Source organism: Phyllopteryx taeniolatus, chromosome 16 (assembly GCF_024500385.1).
Source record: "Phyllopteryx taeniolatus isolate TA_2022b chromosome 16, UOR_Ptae_1.2, whole genome shotgun sequence".
Classification (NCBI taxonomy): Eukaryota; Metazoa; Chordata; class Actinopteri; order Syngnathiformes; family Syngnathidae; genus Phyllopteryx; species Phyllopteryx taeniolatus.
In genome coordinates, this window is record NC_084517.1 from 7,893,398 (window position 1) to 7,905,548 (window position 12,151).

At 41.3% G+C, this 12,151-nt stretch overlaps 1 protein-coding gene across 3 annotated transcripts in view; it reads left to right on the top strand.

Moving 5' to 3' along the window:
• Positions 1-3,857: 3,857 nt before the first annotated feature.
• The window catches only part of prr36b (proline rich 36b), a 42,468-nt gene continuing 34,174 nt past the window's right edge, over positions 3,858-12,151 (top strand). Inside the window, exon 1 of one of the 3 annotated variants that reach the window (XM_061750260.1) lies at positions 3,858-4,166. The gene's annotated coding sequence lies outside the window, so the exon portion shown is untranslated. Of the gene's footprint in view, positions 4,167-4,649; positions 4,672-11,331; positions 11,535-12,151 lie in introns of those variants that run through there. The other 2 variants (XM_061750262.1, XM_061750261.1) reach the window with 2 other exon arrangements.

Consider the following 12,151-nt stretch of genomic DNA (forward strand, 5'->3'; position numbering starts at 1 on the left):
TGGAAATAAAAAATGTTTTGAGCAATTAAGTAAAATTTTATAATTTCCCACAGCACACCTGAAGAGCGCTCACAGCACACTAATGTGCTCCGGCACACTGGTTGGGAGTCACTGCCTTAGAGGATACAGACTTGGGTCCTGTACCAAGCTTCAGACTTGATCTGTCTTATCTGGTCTTTGAGCATGAACTGATGAAGTCTGCGCAGATGAGAGGCAAAAAGTCTTTTAAGACAACTTGAACAGTCCAGTTGCGATCAAGTCAATGCCTTGAGAATGATAACGAGAGCTTACCCTATTACAGGTCCTTGATTTCCCCCAGAATGCTGTTGCTACAGCAGCAACGTAACCTGTATTTGTACAATCACTAACCTACTCTAATGCAGTAGTAAATTCATAATTACATTATTTGTAAAGACAAAAACAAACATAAATATAAAACAAATGAAAACCAGTAAGTATGGCAGTAACCGAGCATGCCTTTGAGTGCCGTGTGCTGATGCACTGTTTTCTTGCTATAACTGCAGCAGTGCATATTTTTGCTGCCCTCTGTCTCCTCTCAAACGAAATTTGTCTTTCGAGAAGTATATGGAAGACCATCTTTGTCTGGCATATCTTCTTCTGACTTAATGTGTTAATTGTTCCGTGCATTCCTGCGGTGCTCTTAAAAAGTAGGGCCAAGTTGAGCTGAGCGGGGACTGTGCAGGTGAAAAGCAGCATAAGTCATCAAAAATAATGAAGATGCAGGTGAGTACACATTCATTGTTTCAATGTCTTATTATTAACAATGATTGACTTCCATTCACACTTGTATGACAGTCAAAAATATCAAATGTTACTTAAAACCTGGTGAAGGTTTGACTCGGGAACAGATTGTACTTGATCTCTAAGGAAACATTTTGGGGAAATTCAAGCAAATTCTGAATCCACCACAATCACGATGCAGATTTTGTTCAAATTTGGAGGTTCTCCTTTTTGGGTTGACTGCAACGCCAGAATAAAACTCCCCCACTTAGAGAAGAGCGCTCCACATTCTGGAGTCTCTGCACACAAAAGAAAGACTGCCCATCCAGACTAGAGCAGGACACAAAAGCCTGGCTCATGCAGACTGGCCAAGCAGCTGCTGGGAGCTGAGCAACAGCCCAGCAGACAGTCAGACAGGCGGCATGCCCACCCAGTCTATGATGAAAAGCCCCATTTGATGAGGAGTGCGGCGAAGAAACAAAGCTTGTAAACTGTGAAACAATGCCGGTCAGTGTCGAATTGTATAAATTAACCAAAACACGAGTGCTCTTTCTCTTGATTTCTTTTTGATTTCTCAATTTCCGTTCTGTTTGCTTTAGCTGAATGGGCCAACAGGTGTTCCATATAGATGCATGGATGCCAAATATCCAAGTTCTAAGGTCTCACGAAATTGTCTTATTGCACATATGAGGTTTGTCCAGACTTCAAATATGATAAATGTCAGAAACAGGTTTATAGACAGATTTACAATCTTGCAATGCAACATGAGAGGTGTGGGTGCCTGTGAGTATGTGTGTGCGTGTTTTGGGTGTGTGCATGCATTCATCCATGAAGAAAGGAAGAAAAGGTTTTGGAGAGAAAGGGGGTCTTGGGGGGCCTACAGGGAGGGAACAGACAACTAGGAGAAACTCTGGCAAGAGATAGGGTGACTTGCAAGAGGTGACATCATCTCTAATTTGAATAATCCCTCACACAGGGATGTGATTGGCTGTGCTTGGAAAAAGAAGTGTGCCCCCTGCTATTCGCTATTCACGCCTTTCAATTTCGGCATGGCGCGCTGTCTGTTGAATGATGCCTTCAGGTAATATTAGTAACTTCCGCTTCTCGGTGGGTTATCATTATATTGTTACAGTATTACACATTTTATTTGACGTTTTTAACTATAAAATAATAAAAATAATTCACTCTGGTAACAGCTCCCACTAAAGCTCATGTCAGTTTGCTCATAGACAGACTTAATGGAGACTGATAATCAAAATAAATTCAACCCAAACAAATTACTTTTGTCGAATGGTTTACCAGAACATGCAACATAATTCCACCATGTATTTACAGTATACATAAAACAGCCATAAATGGATTAGTGGCCCATTAATACAAACAACTGATGGTTGATTCTATTCCTATAGAACCAGTGTTGGGAAGGTTATTCTGGAAGGTTACTCGATTGAAAATGTTACTTTTTAATTGTGAATTACTTTTTCAAAGTAATATAACAAATTATTTTTGATTACCTTTTGAATATTATTCTTAATTTTGAATGAATGCATCAACAGCACCATTGGAGGTTTCCTCTAAAAAAAAGTGGCTTAAAACCATTATTTTGAAATTAACCACATATTTGTTCTTTTACACCAATAATTAACTGATAACACAACATGATGAAATGTAAATACATAATGTTTTTGTTGCATTATACGTGTACCACATGGAAAACACGATAGCATGTTGACCTAATGACAAATGCGCACAATTTAGACAATATTCCTTTATATGACAACCCAGATAAGTAAATGTTTCATTAAAAAGTCAAAAACTATGAAGATGAAAATCCATCCATCCATCCATTTTCTGAGCTGCTTATCCTCACAAGGGTCGCGGGAGTGCTGGAGCCTATCCCAGCTATCATCAGGCAGAAGGGGGGTGGGGGGGGGGGGAACACCCTGAACTGGTTGCCAGCTAATCGCAGGGCACACATAAACAAACAACCATTCGCACTCACATTCACACCTAGGGGCAATTTAGAGACTTCAATTAACCTACCATGCATGTTTTTGGGATGTGGGAGGAAACCGGAGTGCCCGGAGAAAACCCACACAGGCACGGGGAGAACATGCAAACTCCACACAGGCGGGGCCGGGGATTGAACCCCGGCAATCAGAACTGTGAAGCAGACGCTCTAACCAGTCGGTCACCGTGCCGTCAAGATGAAAATGTCCATCCATCCATTTTCTGAGCCGCTTCTCCTCACTAGGGTGCTGGAGCCTATCCCAGCTATCATCGGGCAGGAGGCGGGGTACACCCTGAACTGGTTACCAGCCAATCGCAGGGCACATACATACAAACAACCATTCATACTCACATTCACACCTACGGGCAATTTAGAGTTGTCAATTAACCTACCATGTATGTTTTTTGGGATGTGGGAGGAAACCGGAGAAAACCCACGCAGGCACGGGGAGAACATGCAAACTCCACACAGGGGATTGAACTCTGCTCCTCAGAACTGTGAGGCAGACGCTCTAACCAGTGCCGCCAAAATGAAAATGTAAAAAACATAAATCAAAATCAAAGTTCTTTTATGTATTCGAAAGTATCTATGAGTCCAACCCTTTCAAATATAGCAAACAAACTAATAGATTGCATCACAAGTTTGTGCTTGAAGGTCATATTTGGAAAAATCATGTTTCATGTCATGTTTGAGACTACAGCAGAATGGCACGTGACCAGAGGGAGCCAATCACAAATGTCTCTTTCAAAGGAGGAAGTGATATATATATATATATATATATATATATATATATCCTAGCTTTGGCCGCTATTTTTCAAATGTAGCTCAAATTGCAATAATTACAAATTTCAAAAGCAACTAATTTAATGACACATTTTCTCCTAGTAATGTAATAGATTACTTTTACCTACATTTTGTAATGACATTATGTAATAGACCCTAGTGAGGCTAAAGGGTTCAAAGGATGGATGGATGGATAATTACATGTACCGTAATTAGATACTCCCCAACACTCCTATCTTAGTAAGTCGTTCGGTGTATTGTATTGAGTTTTCCGACATTTAGATGACACGCGAAGGCAGCCCTCGCCTTGGTCTGTCCATCCGTGGCTTCAGCGGTGTGCGCGCGTGTGAGTGTATGTGCTTAATGAAGCGTCACTCTCTCTCTCTCCGTCTTTCTTCCTCCCAGTGAACAAGCATCACTTGTGAAGGAAAAAAAAACGGCGTTGAGACCGAGAACTTTCTTGTCCAGCGGCTCGACTCGAAGTCTCTGTCGCAGGTCCACGATTCTTCCGTTTTCATCTTCACTTTCTCTTTCTTGTTTTGATACCCGGCGCGAGGATCCACCCGGGGCGAGCCGGCTAACACTGGGCGTAGCTGGGGAGGATTTTGCTAGCTCATCGCTGCACTCACTGGTAAGCGCGAGATTGAGATTTAGCTAACACGCTGGCGTCAATTTATTACTCGCTTGAGTTGTTAACGCCAATTTTAACAAAGCCTCACTTACTTTAACGCCCTTGCAGTTCAAAACGGACGTCTAGCGTTATTCTACATACCCCCGCTACTCACCAGTTAGTCTGAATCATGACATCTCATGATTTAAATGTCAGTATATTTTCTTGGTGACTATAAAACTACGTGTGTATAAATGGCATGTAGGCTATTTTACATTCAGAATGTGCGGATGGGGCGGTGGCAGGCAGCGTGGTAGCTGGAAGAGCCCGCCACCACACCAGTGAAACTAAGATGAATCAGATATACAGTCTAGTTTGGCATAATAATGATCGGCTTTTTATTTTATTTTTTTAGATATTGTGCTCTTACGTTCCACAAAACGATTTTTCAGTGTTTTCCCCATTAAGCCCCTCTTCCTCTTCCCCCCTTCCCCATCGCGGATGGCCATTGTTCTGGGATTGCTGGGTGAGTGCTGAAAAAAAATCTTGTCTCTAGGGAGGAAAATGCCAATCATGTTGTTTGCATCCCAAATAAAAATCAACTTTTTATATTCACTCACTCAAGTTAAATTGAGACACGGTCGATGAATAATTCACCCTGACCTAGTAGAGACTTGTTTAAAGCTGAAATATATCATGTGGCTGGGACTCAAGCTGGCATGTTATCACGGCTGATTAATGTCACCCCCAAAAGTGATCAGCTATTGTGCTTTCGGAGTTATTGCTGTAGGGGCTGAGAGCTGCTCCTTTACAGACTCACTTGGTGACTGAGCGCAACAAGACACATTACACTGCCCCCCTCTAGAACAATGGGGAGGAGAGATGGCTGCCAGTTTCCACAGAATTACTTACCAAGATCATTTAACAATGTGCAAACATCAGAAAATATTACTGCCCATGCCATATTGCTGTCCTTTTCTCTCTGAGGTTAGTAGACATTTTTGTAGCTAGTGGGCGTGGATGGGTGTTGATATGTCATTGAGGTATTGGCATCATTCAAAGTAAAAGGCATTTTAGCTTGCCTAATAAAAGCGCTTTTAAGGTTGAGCCACAAAGGTCTTGGAGACACCCCATTACTCTTAAATGTGAAGTAGCCAAAGACATCAGCTTGCCCGCCCCCATGGTGCACAGATGAGAGAATGGCTGACTCACACTGTTGGTGGTGTGGCAGGGAAATGGAGGACAGAAAAGGCAAGGCACATAGACTACAGCCTAATGCAATCACATGAAATTGAATTTCGCTGCCATTAAAAGCCACACTCTATTTTTATTAGCTCATTTAAATTGGTTTTGAAAATACAAGCAGCCTTGCCCTCACCAGCTGTTGTTGTAAAGCAGGACAACTCTCATAGGGAAAAATGATCAAATCACAAATAAAAAGTCTTAATTTTCCAAGAATGATGTCATAATATTGTGAAAAAAGCCACAATGTTACGAGAATAAGGTTGTATTATAAGAACAATGTTATCATGTCCCAAGAATCAAATACATTTTCCAATTAATATCAATCCCAACACAAACGACAATGGAGGGAGTAAATCCAGTGTTCCTGTTGCAAAGCCAACCGGTTCCCTCACGATAATGCTCCACCATGCAGAGAGAATAAAATCCTAATTTTAAGGCGTGAATGTTAATATTCCCACACAAACTTATACACAACAGTCAGAGATCAGTGACTGCTGTCCCTCTCTATAAAGGCCTGCCAGATATGTGAATTGTGTCATATCACCAAATATAGGTAAGAAAATACAACAACAACACTGTTTTTGGATTATGATTTAAAAAACACAAAACAAGGTGATTTTAATGTGTTCAGTTCTTTCTCAATGTAATTATATTAAACTGTTGTGTGTTTATACTGATGATGGTGTTGATGTGTCAAAACATTGATCATTTCATTGTGTGTCAAACCTGTACTATAGTATTGCAGGTAGGTTTTTAGTTCTGTTAAATTGCAACTTTTTTCCCCCAAAATAATAATATGACTTCATTCTCGTCGTTGGACTTTATTGTTGTGATTCTATAGCTCCTCCCAAGTAGCTGGTCTATGTATATCAACATGTATCACTCTTTCCCTTGTCATGAGCAGATGTGCACCCAGTTGGGAAGAACTGTAACGGGATAAAAAGAGTCTGTTACATACGACCCCAATTCCAATGAAGTTGGGATGTTGTGTTAAACATAAATAAAAACAAATACAATGATTTGCAAATCATGTTCAACCTATATTTAATTGAATACACTATAAAGACAATATATTTAATGTTCAAACTGATAAACTTGATTGGTTTTAGCAAATAATCATTAACTTAGAATTTTATGGCTGCAACACGTTCCAAAAAAGTTGGGACAGGGTAATGTTTTCCACTGTCCACATCACCTTTTCTTTTAACAACATTCAATAAACGTTTGGGAACAGAAGACACTAATTGTTGAAGCTTTGTAGGTGGAATTCTTTCCTATTCTTGCTCAATGTACAGCTTCAGCTGTTCAACAGTCCGGGATCTCTGTTGTCGTATTTTACGCTTCATAATGCACCACACATTTTCAATGGGAGACAGGTCTGGACTGCAGGCAGGTCAGTCTAGTCTAGTACCCGCACTCTTTTACTACGAAGCCACGCTGTTGTAACACGTGCAGAATGTGGTTTGGCATTGTCTTGGTGAAATAAGCAGGGTCGTCCATGAAAAAGACGTTGCTTGGATGGCAGCATATGTTTCTCCAAAACCTGTATGTACCTTTCAGCATTAATGGTGCCTTCACAGATGTGTAAGTTACCTATGTCATTGGCACTAACACAGCCCCATACCATCACAGATGCTGGCTTTTGAACTTTGCGTCCATAACAGTCCGGATGGTTCTTTTCCTCTTTGGCCCGAAGGTCACGATGTCCACAATTTCCAAAAAATGTGAAATGTGGCGGCATGGTGGCCGACTGGTTAGAGCGTCAGCCTCACAGTTCTATCCCCGGCCCCGCCTGTGTGGAGTTTGCATGTTCTCCCCGTGCCTGCGTGGGTTTTCTCCGGGCACTCCGGTTTCCTCCCACATCCCAAAAACATGCATTAATTGGAGACTCTAAATTGCCCGCAGGCATGACTGTGAGTGCGAATGGTTGTTTGTTTCGATGTGCCCTGCGATTGGCTGGCAACCAGTTCAGGGTGTACCCCGCCTCCTGCCCGATGACAGCTGGGATAGGCTCCAGCACGCCCGCGACCCTAGTGAGGAGAAGCGGCTCAGAAAATGGATGGATGGAATTTGAAATGTGGACTCGTCCGACCACAGAACACTTTTCCACTTTGCATCAGTCCATCTTAGAGGAGCTCGGGCCCAGAGAAGCTGGCGGCGTTTCTGGGTGTTGTTGATAAATGGCTTTTGCTTTGCCTAGTAGAGCTTCAAGTTGCACTTACACTTACATGTAGCGCCAAACTGTTTTTACTGACATTGGTTTTCTGAAGTGTTCCTGAGCTCATGTGGAGATATCCTTTAAACATTGACGTTGGTTTTTGATGCAGTGCCGCCTGAGGGATCGATGGTCACGGGCATTCAATGTTGGTCTTCGGCCTTGCCGCTTACATGCAGTGATTTCTCCAGATTCTCTGAACCTTTTGATGATATTATGGACTGGAGATGATGAATTCCATAAATTCCTTGCATTTTTACGTTGAGGAACATTGTCCTTAAACTGTTCGATTATTTTCTCACGCACTTGTTCACAAAGAGGTGAACCTCTCCCCATCTTTGCTTGTGAATGACTGAGCAATTCAGGGAAGCTCCTTTTAATACCCAATCATGGCACCCACCTGTTCCCAAATAACCTGCTCACCGGTGGGATGTTCCAAAAAGGTGTTTGATGAGCATTCCTCAACTTTCTCAGTCTTTTTTGCCACCTCTCCCAGCTTTTTTGGAACGTGTTGCAGCCATCAAATTCTAAGTTAATGATTATTTGCTAAAAACAAACAAGTTTATCAGTTTGAACATTAAATATCTTTTCTTTGTCGTGTATTCAATTAAATATAGGTTGAACATGATTTGCAAATCATTGTATTCCGTTTTTATTCATGTTAACACAATGTCCCAACTTCATTGGAATTGGGGTTGTAGCTGCCACCCATTGTAAGGAAAAAAAAAAACAACCTAAATAAAACTCAGATGGATGCAGACCTCAAGCGAAGTAGAACTATCCCAATTCAGATCAGCACAAAAATGTACACATTTATAGAATCCACCTACAGAGAAATGAAAGAAAATGTCAAAAAGTGAAAAAAAGAATCCTGTCTTTGCATGTATATCTGGATCTGTACTACAAATAGAATAGGCTTTTCCTTGTTTCGACAAAGTGTAATAGAAAGCTGTTACGTGATTGTTGCAAAATCCTGCTTACTACCAACAACAAACGAAAGAAATTGCTAAAAATCTTGGCAGAGGTAATGAGATCGTTTTTCCTCTTATAAACCTCTTAAATCCTGCAGCTCAGACTCATGCATTTGAAAATATGCAGTATCTTATACAGTACTTCAATGGACTTTAAAACAAAAACATACAATGACAAATGTCATAATTTTAAAACTATCAGTGAAAATCTTTCAAGTAGAATGTCCTTTCAAATTAATATTTTAGTTGTGTGTCAATGACACTACCGGAATTAAATAATTTTGGTATGAACTATTATGACTTGTCTTACAATTTTTTATTTGCTTTGTCACTAAAAAAATATTTATTGAAATACATTCTTAATGAGCATGAACTATCATATTGTCATTTTCATATGAAAGCTTGTGTCTTATGGCCATTAAGAATTTAATGACCTATTTTGCTCCCAGCTGGCCTCTCAAGCCAAGAGGGGAGATGATTGTTGCATTAATAGACTTGTGAGTCAGTTTGCCCTTAGCCTAAGGACTGGTGTTGGGTGAATGTGTGACTCACAATGAAATCCCCCCACAGTTCTCTAAATCTCAGTTGTGACAAGGGCAAGCCTGTGCCTCTGGTCATCAGTCTGTTTTCATCCAGAATGCGTGATCTCTGCACTTCTCAGCATCATAAATTATGTTGAGCTCTGTTTTAAACCATGGTAACAACAACAGTGGAGCTAGTTTTAGAATTATTTAATCTGTGGAAATGTCTGAATCTCCTCAACTTTTTCTGACTGTCTGAAAAAAAACTGCCGGAGGCAATGCATTTAAAAAGTATACGCCGATGACAAAACAGATGAATATTGGTATTGTCTTTGCGGTTTTAGTCTTGGTTGCTGTCGTCAAAGTTGTGAGGGTTGGCAGTTGGCCCTCGGGCTTTATTCGCCAGCAGCTGCAATAATTTGCTGTGTTTGGACTTTCTGAATGCCTTTAGTGGGTGGATGATATGATTAACAATCCCTTTTTTGTTACAGTTAGGTGCTATATATACATGATAAATAAGGAAAAAATGTCCACAACAGTTGCAGGAAGTTTGTCAAGATATGCTCGTCAGCCTGTGTCACATGCATATTGGTGTCTGCATTTGATATCGCTTCACATTTACTTGTCTGGTGCAGCAGCTATTGCGTGTTGTTTATGATTATGTCAGAGGTTTTTGACCTGCCTATACTATATACATGTGAAATGTCAGGCATCCATTTGCTAAATACTCATGTTGACAGAATAACTTACTCCTTTTCCATAGACAGCTAGACAACATTCTTAATAGCCACATTTCCTCCCAATATTTGAAACTGGATTTACTTTTGTTTCAGTGTATTTTTCTTTGGGTGGGTTGGGGGGCTTGGCCCAAGAGTAGTTAGGGATGCATCGTTGCAAGCTAAGCACCATGTAGTTTGTTCAGAGTTGTAGTTATTAACTTTGTGTGTTTGGTCAACCATCCACATTGTTTGTCTTCCTCCAAAGGATCAGATTCCATCTGGAACGTGCCTTGTTCCATTTCAAACAGGTCATAATCCTCTTATGGACACAGTTGTTCCACTTATACTTGCCCAGTCTGTGTCCATGTCCTGTGCAAAATCCAGAGTGCTGAATCCTCTTGGGTGCATATCTGCCACCCTGTCCAGATGCTATGGTTTTACCTCTTCCGCTGTGTGCGTATCTGCTCTATCTTGTGTCACCGATTCAAGCCACCAGCTGGTCCTCGGCTCGACTGATCTCATTTACCCCCAGAGAGGAGCTTGTTTGTGGGCAGACAGCCCATTATGGAGATGATCCAGCAGCTCTTCAAGTTACAAATTAGCCTTAGTTTGCCTGTTGCTGGATCCTCTCTATGTATTGGGTGGACTAAAAAAGAGTCTCTAGCATCTTTCTTATCTCCAAGGGGAAAAGGTTAAAAGCATCAGAGAAACACCTGCCCACTAATGCACCTCCTCTACAGTGCTGCTAGCCAGACTCCCCGCATTGTCTCGTGGGATCAATATCCACACAGTTAAGCTCTGGACTGTCACTGAAAGTCTCTGTAGGTGGTGGGCACCAGCTAGGCTGTATCAGGGCCAACACGGCTGGAGCCTTGTTTGTGGCTGGTCAGTAGGCACTGTGTCTACCCTCTTTTGTTTAGTGACTGACTGAGCCTAAACCTTTTCATCACCACAGTATTGTTTAATTTCTGGGCCACACTGAGTTCACAGCTATCTGTAGTGTCCCTCCTTAGTCTCCCATGTCATGATCATCACTCTGCCCCTCTTGCCCCCACAGCTCTCGGTTTTGCACTGTTTGAGGGTAGTTGGGGGCAACTGTACAAGATCAGCGTCTCTCTTTGTCCAGGGTTAACAAGTTCTGTCTCGTGTTAATCTACCCATCCCCAGAGGTGGCGGGGGAGCTACATCTCTGTCAGTGCGACAGCAATAAGGGAATACCTGGTTGTGACATACTGTCTGCATTGAGGTGCCTCAGGGAAAGAAATATATTGCCCAAAACTATGATTGATATTTCGGTTATATTTATGACACTTGTTCAGATGTGTTAATATGTTAGTGTTCCTCAAGACATCTTACAAATGTGCATGTTTTATAGAATCTGGGTAGCTGTCACACTGTTTATTTAAAGCATTCAAGGGCATTTAAAAATCTTTGAGTGAAAGTCCAATGGGTCCTGAGGATTAGTACCAGCTTTCCTAATCACTTGTACAGTATCTGTGAACACGCAACCTGCTGCTCTCTTTCAAACATTTGAAGTAAACAAGGAGGCACAAAACGACTTGTTCGTCCTCACAGTGAGACTTTTGAGCTATTTGATTGTCTCAGTACTATCTCAGACTGTTAAACTACTGGAAACTGATTGATGCAGATAACTGTGCACAATTAAGCAGAGACAATTAGGGGAGGAGACTGGTAAGGTTGTCTGCAGTCTGTACAAGGTAGGTTTGTGTAATTTTTATCTTAACGTATTTTACATTAATTTCAATTTTTGATTTAGAATTTAGATCCATTTTTTGATGCAATGTAATGTAATGGGGGAAAAAAACAAAAAAACATCTCATCTTCAAGCTCCCTGCTCGCTCAGACCTCCTACTGACTATTCAGAGCAGCATGCTTTGTTTGGAATTTGTGTGAGGGACAGAGGCGGTGTCCTGACCGCAAGTCGGGGGTGTTTGGAGAATGTTTATGCTCTGATAAGTGTTCCGTTGATGGAGGCAGCTCAGTATTCTTTAATGCTCTACATTTTTGTGCGACAATCCTGCAACTGCTATTTCCCTCGTAATTAGAGAAAAGAGAAACATTTTTGTCATCTCTGTTTTTTGAGAAATTGTCGCACAATTCTTAATGCATAATATAGTTTGTATAAAATATAACCCTTGGGTTTAATTTAGTGTAACTGGGATAGATAGTTGACCAAGACAGCTGTTGTGTTTTCGTGGTGATTGAATGGGCAATCTCCGACCCCATGACAGAATGTGGCGTCTTGATTCTGACATTCACCCCCTCTCTGCAAGGGGTTGAATATGACATTATACACCCCCAAAGAGGAATAACT